This window comes from Moschus berezovskii, chromosome 17 (genome assembly GCF_049115385.1).
Source record: "Moschus berezovskii isolate FMDL1 chromosome 17, NW_MosBer_1.0, whole genome shotgun sequence".
In the NCBI taxonomy this organism is placed as follows: Eukaryota; Metazoa; Chordata; class Mammalia; order Artiodactyla; family Moschidae; genus Moschus; species Moschus berezovskii.
In genome coordinates this window covers 21660695-21677313 of record NC_142476.1, presented here as the reverse complement: position 1 = coordinate 21677313, position 16619 = coordinate 21660695, and the positions used below count along the sequence as shown (strand labels likewise).

Sequence of the window (16619 nt, the reverse complement as noted above, 5' to 3'; positions counted from 1 at the left end):
TCAGTGTTCCTTAAATCTCATTGTTTTCTTATCAGTTTGTGACTCTTTTAAGTCACTCACCAGATTCCAATCCAAAATGTTTCACCAGGTAAAAGGTATGGAAGCTGTACAAAGGAAAGAACTTTTTCTACCCGAAGCTTCTTAATCGACTAGACAATATGTACCTGTGTAAATCAGCAGTGATATCTCTTTGCTGGTCTCACTTAGCCATGAAGCATGAAGCAGGACAGATAAAAAGGCCAAATTCAGATCGATAAACACGGCTGAGAAGGGCTTCTTTGTTTACATTTACTTTCTTCTCCTACCAAGTTTGTTTGTGACTAGACAATGTTCACATTGAGGCAATAAACACAAGAACATATGTGATTTTTTTTAAATGTGCCCTTTGACTGTCAATTTCTCCCAAACAGGTGTTGGCTAAATGATTATAAATTGGCCTCTGGATACACCTCTTCAACTGAGCCGTACAGGGCTGGTGATAATATAATTAGACCTAAAAACATCAGGCTGGTGAATGCTTTCCATCTGTTTGGCAATAATGTTTAGTTAACAATAGTCTTTAAAAGAAGCACCTTCAACTTCAGTTCTTAAAGTTATTTATAGAGCCATTCTTAACACACCAGCACTCCTGCTAACAAGAGCTTTAGCCACTTGGAAATTATTAGCCATACGGCTGTATACAAAGAGAAACGACTGCATTTAACATCTGTATCTTTCCAAATTTACACGCTTCAACCTCATTTAGAGTCATTTCTTAATGAACAGTGCTATGGCGCTGCATTAATATTATAGTTGCATGCACAAAGATCATAAGGAGCCAAACATTTTTTTAATGCCAACAGTAGGCCAATCTGTAATGAAGCTGTCAGCATAAAGGACAAAATAATAGCTTCTTTAACCCTCAAACAGAATTTTTTCATTTGTGGACTAGAACACATCAATTTAAAAACTGCTCATGGGTTTGCTCACCTTTATAAAGACAAAAATCTAATCTAGTACTAATTTGATACAATTGTCATTCCAATAAAAGGCTCCTAAAACCAGCTTTTATTTCATGATAAAACAAGTTCTATAACTCAAACTGTCATGAAATAATTATCTTGGATGGCATACCTTATTGACAGAATACAATTAATGTATTTTTCCCTTTCATTTTTCACACTTACTTATCAGCACTATATTAGCATATGGTCTAACAGGAGAGATTACTCCATCTTTGCCCATGGTAATATATGGAATCACTGCTCCTAACTGGGGGGGGAAGCAAACCGCTTATCCCTCTAGGATTAGCCTCATCTGTTCCTCAATTCCACCAACACAATGAGACTTGCCTACTTTCCTTTCACAACAGTAGAAGGAGAAGCTTCAGTTGATTATCAGTAAATTTTGTTAGCTAGAATGGGGAAGACTTGACATTTAACTAGGTTTAACTAGGTACTACCTCTGGAAAGAGAGGGGAGGTAGGAGAGCATATCAAAAGTACCAAATGACAATTAATTTTTAGGCACATGAAAAATAAATTTGGAGGAAAGAAAAGAGACGAATAGCAATAAAGACACCGTGAATGTGGTGAGGAAGTGCAGAAAGTTCCCTTCAGTGAAGATTATATGTCATCTGTTTTTGAATTTGTTTAGATACTTAATTTAAATGCTGACATTCAAGGTCTGTAAGCCTTTAGAAGAAACTTCAGCTCCAATTCCTTTAAGAAGAAGAATTACCTGGGTAATCCGAGGGAATATCTCTCACTACTTTGGTGCCACTTATTTCACAGAACTCCAAAACAAGTAATAAAAGTTTGTTTGTTTTTTTTAATGTTTAAGAAGAGCCTATAGAGAAAGCCATACTGGGACAAACAGCCTTTCCTTTAACAGTTGTCACAGCACTATTCGTGTTGTCTGAATGTCATCTAAATGGACTTCAGTTGTGCAAGTTATACCACTTAAAATTCACATAAAAACATACCAGAGAACAAGGGGATCAACATAAGAAAGAAAATAGAGAAGCCCAATCACACAAGTTAGCTAGTTTTTCTCAACATGGTTCTCAACACTTGACCGTTATTAGATTCACTAAACTCATCTTGGCAGCGTTATAGGTACTGGTAATGTTATTCTTCTGTAGAAATAGTCACAAACCTAAAGTACTAAACTGTTGCTTTCCCTGTCAATACCACATGATGATAATCAAATGCTACTTACACTTATTGCTAAAACTTATCTAATTTCACAGGCTTAGAATATTCAAAATGTATTTTGACTGTTAACTGTTAATTCCATACCTTATTCTCATGAGAGATATCTTATAAAAATTCAACAACCAGAAAACAAAGAGTACTTGGTGAACTTTAATACCAACAATCCTTCCAATTCTTCCCACCGGGGTCTAACCTTCTCTTTCCTGGACATCAGAAACTAGCAGTGCTCCCTGTACCACCGCCCAGCAACTCCAAAAGCAAAGGACTCTCAGCCTACCACCTTTGTCCATGAGGAACTGCAGCACCAGGAGCGTCAGCATGAACAGACAGTGGAGAGGCACTTCTTGTCCTCATGCCATGAAACCAATCTGTTCTTGATGGTCCTGTGCTCACAAAAGTTGTTTCACTGGTAAGAACTGAAGTATGAAGAGTAACATTTGACATGGATACTTACAACTCTATCCTATAAGATAGAAAGTTCAAGGATTTGTTTTCAGTAAAGCATAAAAAGTACCCTTGTGACTGAAGGGAAACGGAAAAAAAATTCTTTGGCATCTTATCAGTGTTTTATTGGTGCTAGAATTTCCAACATAACACAACATCATGAAGTGAACAACAATCCAAAAGGATATTGCTCTGTGGATTGATGGCAAAGCCAAAAAGCATCACCAACCAACTTCCAGCAAGGTGAAATATCATTTTGAAGTGGGCTGAGTTCTCCTGGCATCTATATAGCCTAGAAACACATTCAAATGCAGGAAACAACAGAACTGATCTACTAGTATATATGGAAGCAGTATGCAAGATCCACACTGTTTTCCAGTTATTAAATTCTAAATTATCATAAATAAAAATATAGTTTAAATGTTTATCCAAACGCATTTAATTCCCCAAAACATTCCATTTCCGTTTACCTAATTTTCTTATCTGCCTTTACTACAAACAAACTGGGGCATGAACAAGGGGAAAAGAATGACATTAGGACAAGCAAGCAACACAAAACTAAGCTGGTAAATAACTAATTTCTCTATAAGAAAACAACTGATCTTAGACTTCTTTAAATGCCCACACATTTGCAAAGGTTTGAGTATGCTAATTTTTTAATTAAAAGATATTTCAGCAGTGAAAGCTCTTTCATATGCACTACTGATTCTTCATCAAACGTTAACTTTCCAACTTAACACCAGTATAGCCGGTGGCAGCCTGAAGGTTCACCATCTGCTGCTACCCAAAGTCACTGTGGCCACCTTCAGAACATATGCATCAAAGCCTGGAGATAAGAGACTGAAGGAATACTGCCTAAGTCAGCATAAGGGCTATGACAAACCCAGAGGCAGGCAACAGGCAAGCTACCAGAAAATTCAGAACATCACGAACCATCAGTCACCTCTTCGAATACATACCCAAGGTCACAAGGGATTCTAGTAGCTGAACAAACAGCCAAGAGAAATACTACCACTAAAGGAATTTACTTAAGTAAGTAAGTGTGATGGTTTTTCCTTAAAAGAGAGGGGATAGTTATTTTTTAAATCTCCTATAATTTTACTCAAAGCAAGCATATGGTAAATAAAATGAAATATAAAATTAAAGTTATATTAATCTATGAATAATAATAAAGGAATAAGTATATATTTTAGGCAGTCATAAAATAAGGTACTGATGTTTGAAAGATTTATCTTCTGTGTACCATCATACCCACCATCCAAATATTACCAAAGTACTTTGAGATGAGATTTTATAAAATTCACAAAATATCAATTAAAAACCCTGATTTCTGGATACTGAAAAATGTCATTTATTTAAGGTAATGATCATATTCACCACAATACTGCATATAGAAACATAATATTGTGGTGTCTTTTAAAATACTAAAAAGAGAGAAACTCAAAAACCTGGCTATATTCAATTATAATACTGAATAACTGACATATTCATCTTAAAAGAAATTAACTAATATGAAAAGTTCTTACACATCATCTTTGATTTCTAAGTTGGTTATTTTGGTTTCTTAAATGTAGTTAGAAAAAAAGCAATATAGAAAATATCTTTTAGAGGATATAAAGCATCTCTCAATTCTTAATTTTAAATGGCAACAGATACATTTAGTTAAAATTCATTCTAATATTAATCCAGACATTTAAAAATTCTTCCAAACTTCCACAGCAAACTTAGTTAGAAATTAATTTAAATCGAGGGCATTATTAAGCATTCATTTATACCATAAAAACTGTCACAATGAAGCCCATTTGTCCTGCCCTCTATTTAAACTGAACACAACCTGTTGAGCACAACTATCTACAGTTTCTACAACCGGATACAATAGTGTAGTGTAGAGTGTGTGTGTGTGTGTGTGTGTGTGTCTGCGTGTCCCAGGGGAAACACAATTCATACCTCTGTACACTTAGTAATTTCAATAATTATCATGATGATTTCTTAAAGGGTCATAGTTTGTCACTGTGAGAGCTAACAATAGAGTTCAGTTCGGTTCACTTCAGTTGCTTCCGACTCTTTAAGACCCCATGGACTGCAGTAAGCCAGGCCTCCCTGTCCATCACCAACTCCCGGAGTCCACCCAAACCCTTGTCCATTGAGTCGGTGATGCCATCCAATCATTTCATCCTCTGTCGTCCCCTTCTCCTCCTGCCATCAATCTTCCCCAGCATCAGGGTCTTTTCCAGTGAGTCAGCTCTTCGCATCAGGTGGCCAAAGTATTGGAGTTTCAGCTTCAGCATCAGTCCTTCCAATGAACACCCAGGACTGATCTCCTTTAGGATGGACTGGTTGGATCTCCTTGCAGCCCAAGGGACTCTCAAGAGTCTTCTCCAACACCACAGTTCAAAAGCATCAATTCTTTGGCGATCAGCTTTCTTCACAGTCCAACTCTCAAATCCATACATGACCACGGGAAAAACCATAGCCTTGACTAGACCGACCTTTGTTGGCAAAGTAATGTCTCTGCTTTTTAATATGCTGTCAAGGTTGGTCATAACTTTCCTTCCAAGGAGTAAGCGTCTTTTAATTTCATGGCTGCAGTCACCACCTGCAGTGATTTTGGAGGCCAGAAAAATAAAGTCAGCCACTACTTCCGCTGTTTCCCCATCTACTTGCCATGAAGTGATAGGACCAGATGCCATGATCTTAGTTTTCTGAATGTTGAGCTTTAAGCCAGCTTTTTCACTCTTTTCTTTCACTTTCATCAAGAGGCTCTTTAGTTCCTCTTCACTTTCTGCCATAAGGGTAGTGTCATCTGCATATCTGAGGTTATTGATATTTCTCCTGGCAATCTTGATTCCAGTTTGTGCTTCCTCCAGCCCAGCATTTCTCATGATGTACTCTGCATATAAGTTAAATAAGCAGGGTGACAATATACAGCCTTGACGTACTCCTTTTCCTATTTGGAACCAGTCTGTTGTTCCATGTCCAGTTCTAACTGTTGCTTCCTGACCTACATACAGATTTCTCAAGAGGCAAATATTATCAGGTAAATATTATCGAAATAACTTTATCTTCCAAGAAATGTTATGAATATATTATGAATCATAATATTGAAAAAAAGAAAGTAAGTATATTTTGGTGGTGCTAAAAGAATTTGCAAATACAAGTAATGTACTCAAAATTCAAAAACCAGTCATTCTCACACTATTTCATTGCTCCAAAAGGCACTGAAATATGGCTGGCAAAGTTTGTTTTCTTTGAGACTAATATCAGCATGAGAAAAGATAAAAAGGATTTTAAGAATGTTTCTCTACTTCCCATCTAAAAGTCATTTGGCCAACACCTGGATTATTCATCCTGAGGCAAATAGCTAAATCTAGTCCTGCCCTACAGCAATACAAAACACATGTGATTCTCTGGAAAATAACCCAGGGAGTAATTATTTCAACCACAAATATGAATTTTAAATCTCTTATATTCCTATTAGCCGAATGTCAATGAATGTGAGCCATTCCTCAGTGATATCTCATATTAGGATGTGAAGTGAATGATTTAGTGAACAATAACCTATACAGAAATGTCTTATATATATATACACACACACAAACATAAATACTTGAAAAAAGTTTTACTTTATATAATTTTTAAAATCCTAGGTCTATACATCTATTACTTCATAAAACATGCTTCCAAAGGACATGGTGTGTCTTTGTAAGAAAACAGAATATAAATACAGCAGAAGGCAGAATATAAAAGAGAAATCAGGTTTAAAACGGAAAGGCTGAAGAGCTAGGAAAAACATCCACTTAGGAGGCTCTTCTCAGATCCAAATGCTTTAAAAGCTAGATCTCTACACCTTTGTCATTCTCATTTTGATTGTCTGTTTTCTGTTTTTGTGAAGCAATTTGCCCAAGGCCACAAAGAGATTACGCTAAAGGGAGGTTAAAACTCTGAAGTTCTGGGTTTATACGCCCAAGTTCAGTTTATGTCATTCAATTCCATAATGAAACCATTTGTTTTATTTTTTTGGTTTGAATTCTGAAGTTCACTTGGGATAATGATTTGACACTGCTAACTTTAGATGAAAATTAACTCAAAAGTATGATCTGTTATACTTAGCTTTAGATATATATATATATATTTTTGGCATTTGCCAGAAACACCTAATACTCTAATGCTGATAAAAAATATCCATGAAATTAAAAGACACTTAGTCCTTGGAAAAAAAGTTATGACCAACCTAGACAGCATATTAAAAAGCAGAGACATTACTTTGCTAACAAAGGTCCATCTAATCAAGGCTATGGTTTTTCCAATGGTCATGTATGGATGTGAGAGTTGGACTATAAAGAAAGCTGAGCGCCAAAGAATTAATTGATGCTCTTGAACTGTGGTGTTGGAGAAGACTCTTGAGAGTCCCTTGGACTGCAAGGAGATCCAACCAGTCAATCCTAAAGGAAATCAGTCCTGAATATTCATTGGAAGGACTGATGCTGAAGCTGAAACTCCAATACTTTGGCCACCTGATGCGAAGAGCTGACTCACTGGAAAAGACCCTGATGCTGGGAAAGATTGAGGGCAGGAGGAGAAGGGGACGACAGAGGATGAGATGGTTGGATGGCATCACCGACTCAATGGACATGGGTTTGGGTGAACTCCGGGAGTTGGTGATGGACTGGCGTGCTGCAGTCCATGGCGTCTCAAAGAGTCAGACACAAATGAGTGACTGAACTGAACTCCGTCTTCATCTGTCTGATTTTTAAAAACAAATGGATTTCACATGTTGTTCAGTAGCCTGCTTTCCCCCCGTCCTAACAGTGTACTTTGATCATCTTTCCTTATGAGTGCTCATACAGGTGTCTATTCAGAGAGGCCGTACAGTACAGTGACTGAAAACAAGGAGCAAAGAGTCGGACACAACGGAGCAACTGAACTGAGACTGACACTGATTCGTACTCTGCCGTAACATCTTCATTCGGCTGCTAGATGTGCTGCCAATACACTTGAATAAGTTTATAGGCCCTAGAAACTGAAATAAGTTCCTAAAAAATAGCAAATATATGCACAGAGTTTGTATATAGTGTTCAAAATTGGAGTAGTGTGTACTCAGCAAATGCCACCTTAGAAAGGTAACACGCTGACACACAGCCTACATCTTCAAGTCAATCATATGTATCCAACTAAGCTGCCAATGTCAGAGACAGCCTGATTCCAATGCAGAAGAAAATACTTCAAGGGCAAGAAAGCTTTAGATGCTTTTTTTTTTAAGTGTTTTAAATGAGTTTTGCACTTTTGTAGAAGATGGAGCGAAATTTTGGTACTGATTAAAATTTAACAGTGTTTTAATATGACCTAGAACATTTATTTAGTTTAAAAATCCAAGTGTGGATGTTCTTAAGAACATTCCAAAGTATTTCAAAGCACATATGAAACACAAAGACACAACACTCATTCTCAAACTGACAATTTCATTGACTGCAACAATTTCCCTGCCAACAATCTAAACGTGTATTCCGTGAAAGACGGTGAGAAAGGGAGGAGGATGAATGCTTGGACAGTTCTCAAAACCACACTCTTGCTCTGATCCTGAACATGCAGTACAGTTTGAGGTGCAGCCTCACAGAGTATGTGAAATCTTAAAATACATGTATTATTTCTTTTTGTCCCCTTTATAACTATGCAGCAAGCATTTATTAAATCCTTACTGGATAGACAGCAATATATTTAACTAGGCATTATCAAAGAAAGAAAGAGAGGTATATAAGGTATACTTTCTGCCGTCTAGGACAGGTTAACAATGTATTTAAGGCAACTAAAGTGAAAATAAGACACAACCGAATGCTAAGTTTAATTCAAAGAAAGGAAAGATGAGTATTACAGTTGAGGAGGTAAGCTTTCAACTACGTCGTGAAGACTGGACTATATATAGGTAGGCAGGAAGGAAAAAAGAAGAAAAACTTCAGAGTCAAAGAAGCTAGAAAGCAAGCATGCTCTGAGTCTTGCACACCTCTGCACACTGGCAATCCTTTAGCCTCTATGAGGAACCCTACTCATTTCTCACGTCTCTGCTTTACTTTCTTTAAAAAGCCTCTGGAGAGCCCCAAGTTAGGTACCCCTCTGACATGTTCTCATAATACTCTAGTGTACTCCCCTCACTGAAAACAGCTTCACATTGTATGGTAACTGCTATTTCCCACTAAATTCTAAACTCTGAGAGGGTAGAGATGAGGTGTTTTATTCACCATTATATCCAGTGGCTATTATCACATGTGATGTATAGCAGAAGCTCAACAAAATCACTGCAGACGGTGACTGCAACCATGAAATTAAAAGATGCTTACTCCTTGGAAGGAAGCATATGAAAAAGCAGAGAAATTACTTTGTCAATAAAGGTTCATCTAGTCAAGGCTATGGTTTTTCCAGTAGTTATGGATGGATGTGAGAGTTGAACTATAAAGAAAGTTGAGCACCGAAGAATTGATGCTTTTGAACTGTGGTGCTGGAGAAGACTCTTCAGAGCCCCTTGGACTGCAAGGAGATCCAACCAGTCCATCCTAAAGGAGATCAGTCCCTGGTGTTCACTGGAAGGACTGATGCTAAAGCTGAAACTCCAAGACTTTGGCCACCTCATGCGACAAGTTGACTCACTGGAAAAGACTCTGATGCTGGGAAAGGTTGGGGGTGGGAGGAGAAGGGGACGACAGAGAATGAGATGGCTGGTGTGGACATGAGTTTGAGTGAACTCCGGGAGTTGGTGATGGACAGGGAGGCCTGGCGTGCTGTGATTCATGGGGTCGCGGAGAGTCGGACACGACCAAGCGACTAAACTGAACTGAACTGATGATACTGTATCAAAATACACAAAAATGTTAATTTTTAGGAAAAAAGAAGAAAAATACTTGGCATTTGACGCATGTCAAGGCTTGTTGGAGGAGGCATAGAAATAGCATCAAAAACTACCATACAGGGATTTCCCTGGTGGTCCAGTGGCTAAGACTCTGCACTCCCAATGCAGAGGGCCTGGGTTCAATCCCTGGTCAGGGAACTACATCCCACATGCCACAACTAAGAGTTCGCATGCCACAGCTAAAGAGCCCACACACCACAACAAAGACTGAGGATCCTGCATGCTGCAGTTAAGACCCAGTGCAGCCAAATAAATAAATATTAAAAAAAATAAACCTACCATATAATATGGATGAATGCTATGGCAGAAAGGTTCAAGGCATTAAAAAGACACAGCAAAAGATATTGAAAAATATCACACAGTAGAGGTAAGCAAGGGAGCCTTCCAAGAGAAGATAATAATTCAGAATGAGACAAAATTAAATGAGGAGGGAAAAAAAAAAAGTCACTCCAGATAGAGGGGTACATTCTGTGTAAAGCATGATACCTTGTGCATCTTACAAGTTCCACACAGCTGTACCCAAGGAAACATGCTGACCCTTCCCATGCTGAGGTGGTCTGGGAACGGTCTTTGCAGGCTTAGATAATAAGTGCAAACATTATCCTAAAAATCTGTGTAATGGTATTAAAGACTTATAAGCAAGAGAGTTATTAGCTTTAGAAAAATCACTTTTCTAAAGCATCAATTTTATGAATTATTCTGACAGCAGTGTCAACAATGAACTGGAGGAAAATCAGATTAGATGCAAGTATAGTATACATTAAAAGGGGGATAAAGAGACTAGTGTATGCCTTTAAACTTACAAGTAACTTGGGATGCCTAAGTTTTTATTTGAAACAGTTGAAGGTTAGTTGTAACTAGCAGTGCCCAGAAGGTACTGGGTCAACTTGAAATAATTATTCTAGCTATATGTCATCTACAGGATTTTTTGTCCTATTCTGGTGAAAAAAAAAATTGTTAACTTGAAAAAGGTCAACAAAGACATGTTGATCAAAATCATGGACACCACGAAGCTGAAAGGTCCACACAATGTGTTAAATTTAACATTCTCTGAAATACAGATCACTATCCCCTATAGAAACTGGTGATGGACAGGGAAGCCTGGCGTGCTGCAGTCCATGGGGTCGCAAAGAGTCAGACATGACTGAGCGGCTGAACTGAACTGAGAGAAATTTTTAAAGCTATATAATAATGACTACAAAGAAAACAAGAGAGGAGATGAGAAAAGATGGAAGACAGAAAACAGAATGAATCAGATACTACAGACAGCTAAAGCAGGGATCGAAGAGTGGCACTGAAAACAGGGCTTATATGAAAACTTACACACCAAACGGATGGGCTCCCAGAATCCTGGTTGGTCTAATACTGTATCCCTCAGTAACAGACTGTAAAATTCTTTTCTAAGAAAACCAAGTAGCCTAAAAGATAAGGCATATAGATACTGAAACTATTAGGTCTCCTAATAAAACATCTCATTACCCAAATTGAAAGTCACCAAATGCCCAACTCAACAAATGAAAATAAAATAAAATCCCACCAAAACAAATCACTGTGAAATTCTGAAACAGTAGGGTCAGAAAGAAGAGCCTATAGGCCTCTAGCGAGCAGAAAGAAAGTGGGGGTGGGGGTGGGGGAAAGGTAAGGAACTGGAATTCAATATAGAAGACTGATGAAAGGAATTCCCAGGAAAACAAGTGAAAGTGTGATGAGGGTAGCTATGCAGAAGACCAAGAGAACAAACAGACCCAGACTTGAGAAGAGCAAAGAAGGAACCCAAGAGAGAAGACTACAAGAACACCACTGATCCAAAGTACTGTCTGAGGCACCTGATGGTACTGAGACATTTAAAGTTTTATCACACGGTTTAGTAATAAATGTAAAAAATAAGAAGGACAGGGACATAGGGAAAAATAAGAGGACGGTGATGGGGAGAGAAGGAAGCAGTTTATCAACCCTAAGGAAGAAACAAAAAGTGCGTACAAGTAAAGTCTGAAGATATTTCAACAGATTGAAATTTTGGTCAAATTTAAGCAAAATAAAACTAGAAGAAACAAACAGAAAAACAATACCAACTGGAAAGACAACACACTGTCTTGAAATAACTAAAAAATGGTTATTGGAGAAGGGCAGTACTAAGGACTAAAGCAGCAGTACTTGGCTCAAGAGAAAAAAAAGACTTTCTAAGAGTTTCAATTGTGTAAAATGGAATGACCTCCTGAGACATTAAGTAGTTCAGTCCTTATTCACACTTCTTTAAAGTCCCTTCCATGTTGTTTTAGAATTTACATGCTGACTGACCTATCTCTCTCCTGCTAGACTAAAAAGAAGAAACAAGTCCTATACAGCACCCAACAGTGCCTGTCACATGGTGGCATTCAAAAGAAGTTTGTTAAATTAACAAATAAAAGACCCTAAAACTGAGCAGCCATTCAGTGGGGCACTACAGATGAGCCACAAGATCTGCAATTCACTGGGTCAGATGACCTTAAAGTCCTTTCTAACGCTGAGCTTGTATATGCCAAGCCATTAGGAGGTAAAATGAAACTAGCTTCTTTATTCCAAAATTACTTAGGTTATCATATTATAAAACTGCCCATACAAATCTATCCCTAAAAATATATTAGATAATCATACTTCAAATACAAAAAGAATGAGTTCTTCAGAACAAAAAATTACTCTCAATCTATTAACATTAATATCACAGATAAAGGGTTTTGCAAGTATAGAATTCATTTTTATATATTCAATTATAGTTAAGACATATGTTTCCAAGAGACAGAATAAGATATTAAAGTATTGAACATAATGAAACAACCAAAATGCATGTGTGTGTGTTTATCAAACATGTAGCTGTCCCTTGTTTTAAAAAACAAGTATATTAGATGACATTCCTTAAAGATGATATTACTAGTTAAAAGTCTATTTTGATTTCATGTATACAAACTGTGGCTAAACATGCCCTTCAACAATATGCATAAATTAGCTTATGGCTATTAATGTCATCAGCACAATCCAACTCTATTGCTAACTATTCCTTAGCTTCTTGAAGCAGTTTTAGGTTCACAACAAAATTGAACACAAAGTTTCCATCCATTCCTCCTGCCCCCAAACACCCTACAAGCTCCACCATTATGAACATCTTGCAGCAGAGTGGTACCTTTGTTGAAACTGATGAACCTACAGCGACACATTATTATCACCCAAAGATCACAATTTAGAGTTCACTCTTGATATTTCAATGGTTTTGACAAATGTACATGTATCCACCGTTATATCAAGCAGAATAGTTTCACTGCCCCCAAAATTCTGTCTCCACCTATTCATCCTTCCTTCCTCCTCCTAATCCCGTGTAACCACTGATCGTTTTACTGTCTCCCTGACTTTTCGCCCTTTCCAGAATGTCATATAGTTACAGTTGTACAACAGGTACCCTTTCCAGGTTTGTATCTTTTACTTGCTTGGGATTCCCAGGTGGCACGAGTGATAATGAACACATCTGCCAAAGCAGGAGAAATAAGAGATGCAGGTTCAGTCCCTGGGTTAGGAAGATCCTCTGGAGGAGGAAACGGCAACCCACTGCAGGGATGCCTGGCATCCCAAGGAGAGAAGAACCTAGAGGGTTGCAGAGCCTGACGCAACTGGCGCACACACAGGCAGCAGGCACATCTTCCACTCAGTGATACGCATTTAAAGTTCAGGGCATCTGGCTGCTTCCAACGCTTGACAATTATGAATAAAGCTGTTATACACATGTAGACTTCTGTGTGGATGTTAACTTTTCAACGCATTTGAGTAAATAATAAGTACAACTGCTGGATTATAAAGTGAAAGTATGCTTAGTGTGGTAAGAATCTGTCAAATGTCTTCCAAAGTGGCTGCACCGTTTTGTACTCCCAGCCAGCAATGAATGAGAGTTCCTATTGTTTCACATCCTCGCCAGCATTTGGTGTTGTCAGTGTTTCAGATTTTGGCCATTCTAATGGCTTCCCTGGTGGCTCAGCAGTAAAGAATCTGCCTGTAATTCAGGAGACTTGTAGGAGACGTGGGTTCGATCACTGGGTCAGGTCAGGAAGATCCCCTAGAGAAGAAAATGGTGGCCTACTCCAGTATTCTTGCCTTGGAAATCCCATGGACAGAGCAACCTGGCAGGCTACACTCCATAGGGTCACAAAGAGTCCCACATGACTGGGCAACTCAACAGCAAAAAGTATCAAGAGGTATTTCATTGCTGTTTTAGTTTACATTTCCCCGATGATGTATGATATGTAGTATATTTTCATATGCTTACTTGCCATCTGTATATTTCCTTTGGTGAGGTTCCATTTATCTGTCTATTCTTTCACCAATCCCACACCACTGTCTTGATTTCTACAGCTTTACAGAAAGTCTTAAATTCAGGTAGAATTACTTCTCTGAATTTATTCTTTTCCTTCAATATTGTGTTAGATTTTTCTGGAACATCTGGTCCTTTATAAAAACTTTAGAATAATTTTCTCAATATCCAAAAAATAACTTGCTGTGATTCTGACTGAGATTGTACTAAATGTATACATCAAACAGGGAAGAACTGACATCTTGACAATAACAAATTATCCTACACATGAACATGGAATATCTCACCATTTATTTAGCTCTTCTTTAATTTTTTTCATTAGAGTTTTATAGTTTTCCTCATATAAAGTTGTATATATTTTGTTAGATTTATGTCTAAGTATTTCATTTTTTTGGAAGTGCTGATATACGTGATACTGAGTTTTTAAATTCCCCTTGTTCACTGCTGGTATATAAGAAAGTGATTGACTTCTATACATTAACCATGTATCATGCAGCCTTCCTATAATAGTTCAATAGTTTCAGGAGATTTTTTTGGTGCATTTTTCATACAGACAATCATGTCACCTTCAAGTGAAGTTTTCTTTCTTCCTTTCCAATTTTTGTATCTTTATTTCCTTTCCTTACCTTACTGCAATCGTGAGAACTTTCAGTAGGATGCTGAAAAGGAGGGATGAGAGAGAACATCCTTGCCTTGATCATGATCTTACAGGGAAACTTCAAGATTTTCAGCATAAAGGATGGTGCAAACTATAGGAGTTCTGTAAAAGTTCTTTATCAACTTGAGACATTTTCCCTCGATTCCTAACTTGCTAAGAGTTTTTATCATGAATGGGTATTGGATTATGCTATATGCTTTTTCATAGTCAATTGAAAGGATGATGTCATTTTTCTTCTTTAGCTTGTAGATATGCTGGATAACATTAATTGACTTTGAAATGTCAAACCAGCCCTGCAGACGTGGGGTAAATACCACTTGGTCATGGTGCATAGCTCTTTCTATACATTATTAGATTCAAAATTCCTAATATTTTTGTTAGGCTCTTTATGTTTATGAGAGATACTGGTCTATAGCTTTCATTTCTAGTAATATCTTTACTTCTGTTGTTAAGCTAACACTGGCCTCAGTGACTCAGTTAGGAAGTATTACCACTGCTTCGATCTTCTGGAAGAAATTATAGAATTGGTTCAATCTCTTCCCCAAAAGGTGGTGGGATTCACCAGTGAATCCATCTAGGCCTGATGCTTTCCACTTTAGAAGCTTATTAATTATTGGTTCAATTTTTTCAATAGACATAGACCTACTCAGATTGAATATTTCTTGTGTGAGTTTTAGCAGACTATGTCTTTTAAGGAATTGATCCATTTCATCTAGATTATCAATTTTGTGTGCACAGCATTGTTCACAGTATTCCCTTATTACCCTTTTAAGGTATATGCCTAAAGTGAGGTTCTCTCTTACGTCTCTGATCTTAGAAATTTGTATCTTTTATCTTTTTTTTATTAGTTAACCTAGATAAAAGCTTTTTGGGTTTTGTTAATTTTCTTTTTTGATTTCCTGTTTTCAATTCTTAAGATTTCTGCCTTAACTTTTATTATTTCTTTTCTTCTGCTTGTGCATGCCCGCTAAGCTGCTTCAGTCGTGTCTGACTATTTGCAATCAATCCCGTGGACTGTGGTCCGCCAGGCTCTTCTGCCCGTGGGATTCTCCAGGCAAGAATACTGGAGCAGGTTGCCATGCCTTCCTCCAGGGGATCTTCCTGACCTGGGGATCAAACTCGTGTCTCTTTCATCTCCGGCACTGTCAAGAGGGCTCTTTACTGCTAGTGCTACCTGGGAAGATCCAGTGTTGGTCACTCAGCCAGGCCCAGCTCTTTGCAACCCCATGGACTATAATTCGCCAAGCTGTTCTGTCCACATATTCTCCAAGCAAGATTAATGGGGCAGGTAGCCAGTCCCTTCTCCAGGAGATCTTCCCAACCCAGGGATCGAACCTGGGTCTCTTGCATTGTATGTGGATTCCTAAATCCATGCCTGGTGGACCACAGTTCATGGGGCTGCAAAGAGTTAGACATGACTGGGCGACTCCCTATTTATTTTGCTCTTCTTTTTCTCATTTCCTAGGATGGAAACTTAGATAATTGATTTTAGATGTTTCTTCAATTTTAATATATGCGTTCAATGCTATCAATTTCCTTGTAAGCACCACTTTCACTAGATCTCACAAATATGAAATTGCTTATTTCTTCTTTCAGTTTTATCAGTTTTTTGTATGTGCATATCAGTATACTACTAATAATATACCAAACTTACACTTGGTGAATACATGTCTAGGACTGCTATATGTTCTCAGTGGATTAACCCCTTAATCATTATATAATTTTCCGTCTCCGGTTAATTTTCCTTGCTCTGAAGCCAATTTTTACATTTTCTGTTTGTTCTCTTTGCTTTTTCTTTCTATTTTCTTGCCTTCCTGTGGGTTACCAGAATGCTTTTCAGAATTCCATCTGGTTTATCTGGAGTGTTTTCAGTGCATCCCTCTACACCTACCATTTTTACTGCTTACTCTAGCCATCAGACACAAATAACATCGCTGCCTACTGGTGTCATCATTTTACCATTTCAAATGAAGTGCAGAATCCTTACATCCCTTTATCCTCCTTCATTTATAATTATCTTAAATATTTTCTCTTTACACTTTTACAACTACATCAGACACGCGTGAAGCAGGGCACCCAGGGCTGGTGCTCT

The 16619-nt window shown here is 37.8% G+C and overlaps 1 protein-coding gene and 1 non-coding gene across 6 annotated transcripts in view; one reads left to right on the top strand and one right to left on the bottom strand.

Moving 5' to 3' along the window:
- RPS6KC1 (ribosomal protein S6 kinase C1) overlaps positions 1–16619 on the bottom strand; it is a 203184-nt gene that overhangs the window by 54820 nt on the left and 131745 nt on the right. The window lies entirely within an intron of this gene.
- TRNAG-CCC (transfer RNA glycine (anticodon CCC)) lies at positions 9602–9674 on the top strand. Its single transcript has one exon. It is a non-coding gene; the product is annotated as a tRNA-Gly (tRNA).